Genomic DNA, 2,500 nt, shown 5'->3' with positions numbered 1-2,500 from the left:
TAATTTTTATTCTTAAGAAGAATTTTTAATAAAAACATTTTATTATTAATTAAAACCAAAATATAATTTTTTTTCTTAAGAAGAATTGTTAATAAAAACATTTTTTTTTTCAAAATAAATTCTTGAAAATCATTTTTTTTTAAAAGGTAAAAACATTTTTTTTTTAAAATAAATTCTTGAAAATCATTTTTTTTTTTAAAAGGCTCCGCGTGTTGGCCGCCACGCATCCTCGCCGCCCTCCTCCGCCGCCCAACGAGTCCATGTGTGCAAAGGCCCACAAATCATCGGCGGCGGAGGCCACCGTTCAATGGCTCCGTGTGTCCAGTGGCCCCCACACATCCTCGCCGCCCTCCTCCACCGTCCCACTTCTCAGTGTGTCCAGGGCCCACACATCAACGCCGCCCTCCTCCACCATACCACTTCTCCGCGTGTCCAGTGGGCCACACATCCTCGCCGGAGAAAAGCCACCAGCCATACTCATCCTCACAATTCCGCCGGAGCAAGGCAGCGCACGGTGGCGCCACCCTCTCCTCCACCCTCTCCCGGAGAAACACAACGCCGTGTTTCCATTAGCCTACACATCCCCGCCATTTTCCGTCAAATCCGTCAAAAAATTCCGTCGCACCACCGCCGGAGCACGGCGGCCCATGGCGGCGCCGCCCCTTCCCGTCAAAACCCGCGTCGCCGTGTGTCCCAAGCCCACACATCCCCGCCGCGGTCGAGGAATGACTCGATGAAATGGGCCAGCCGGGCCCGCCATGGCCCAGTCCCCAGCCCACCCAAGGAACCACCCCCCCCTAAAGATACAAACGAACATTTGGCCATCTGACACCAGTAAACATTAAAATGGCTGAGGAGGGGTACAAAAAAATTTTCTGGGAAATTTTATTAACCTCTGTGAAGTATTCTGATGCCCTAACCCACTTTCGCCATTCGCCCCACTGCCGCCGCTCGAGCATGACTCGAGCATTTCTCTCCCGTCCCTCAAGCTGTGACTCGGCCATTGATCGAGCGTGCCTCGAGAATTTCTCGGCCGTCTCTCGAGAATTTCTCGGCCGTCTCTCGAGCATTTCTCGGCCATCGCTCGAGCGTGCCTCGAGCATTTCTCGCCCGTCGCCTCGGCCATTGCTCGAGCGCGCCCCAGCATTTCTCGGTCGGCCATCTCTCGGCCATCGCTCGACCGTGCCTCGAGCATTTCCCTCCCGTCGCTCGAGCATGACTCGGTCATCGCTCGATCATGCCAACGATCGAGCGTGCATCGGCCATCGCTCGAGCATGCCTCGGCCAGCGATGGAGCATGCCTCGGCCATCCTCTAGCATGCTCGAGCATTCCTCCCGTCGCTCGAGCATTCCTCGGCCATGCTCGAGCATGCTCGAGCATTTCTCTCCCGTCGCTCGAGCATGCCTCGGCCATGCTCGATGCTCGAGCATTTCTCTCCCGTCGCTCGAGCATGCCTCGGCCGTGCTCGAGCATGCTCGAGCATTTCTCTCCCGTCGCTCGAGCATGCCTCGGCCATGCTCGATGCTCGAGCATTTCTCTCCCGTCGCTCGAGCATGCCTCGGCCGTGCTCGATCATGCTCGAGCATTTCTCTCCCGTCGCTCGAGCATGCATCGGCGGCTCTAACGTTTTCTCACGAGCCTTCAACCCATTATTTTACCTCACTAGACTTGCCTCCGCCTTGGTTCTTAACCTTTTAGTTAGAACATTCATATTCCAACAAATTTTCATCCACGGAAAATTTTTGGTCGCCGGAAAATTTTCCGGCGGGCGGTCGCCGGAGCTCCGCCGCCGGCGGGGGGTCATCGGCGGTCGGTCGCGACTTGTCGGGTCAGCCCGGTCATAATCCGTCTTTGGGTCCGTAGCAAATTATGCTCTTATCATGCGAGTCAACTCTTGGTCAACATTTTCAAGCTCAAGGAACCACCCCCCCCTAAAGATACAAACGAACATTTGGCCATGTGACACCAGTAAACATTAAATTTTCCAAGGCCATGACCAAAAAAAAAAATTATTTTTTTTATTTTTTTTTTGAACCTCCATCTAGTATAATGTTTTTTAAGATATATGCTCGAGCTATAATCAAGAGAACCCATGGGAATATTTTTAAATTATTTTTTTAAAATCACGTTCCAGGATCCGGTCGGCCATTGCTCGAGCATGACTCGTCCGTCGCTCCATCCTGCTCGGCCATGACTCGGCCGAGGCGTCAAATTTTTTTTTTTTTTTTTTTTTAATTTTTTTGAATCTCCATCAAGTATAATGTTTTCTAAGAGATCTGGAGTTGGTCTTGTGAAGAGAACCCATAGGATTATTTTTAAATTAATTTTACAAGCTCCAAAACATGTTCCAGTCGTCCGGTCGGCCATTGCTCGAGCATGACTGGGCCGTCGGGCCGTCGCTCCATCCTGCCTCGGCCATTGCTCGAGCATGACTCGGCCGAGGCGTGAAAAAAAAAAAAAGTTTTTTTTTTTTTTTTTTTGAGAATCTCAAACAAGTAT

This window comes from Urtica dioica, unplaced genomic scaffold (genome assembly GCF_054948205.1).
Source record: "Urtica dioica subsp. dioica isolate 48M unplaced genomic scaffold, U.dioica_male_clone48M_v1_H2 Urtica_dioica_male_H2_contig_27, whole genome shotgun sequence".
NCBI lineage: Eukaryota > Viridiplantae > Streptophyta > Magnoliopsida > Rosales > Urticaceae > Urtica > Urtica dioica.
This window is presented reverse-complemented; position numbering follows the sequence as displayed.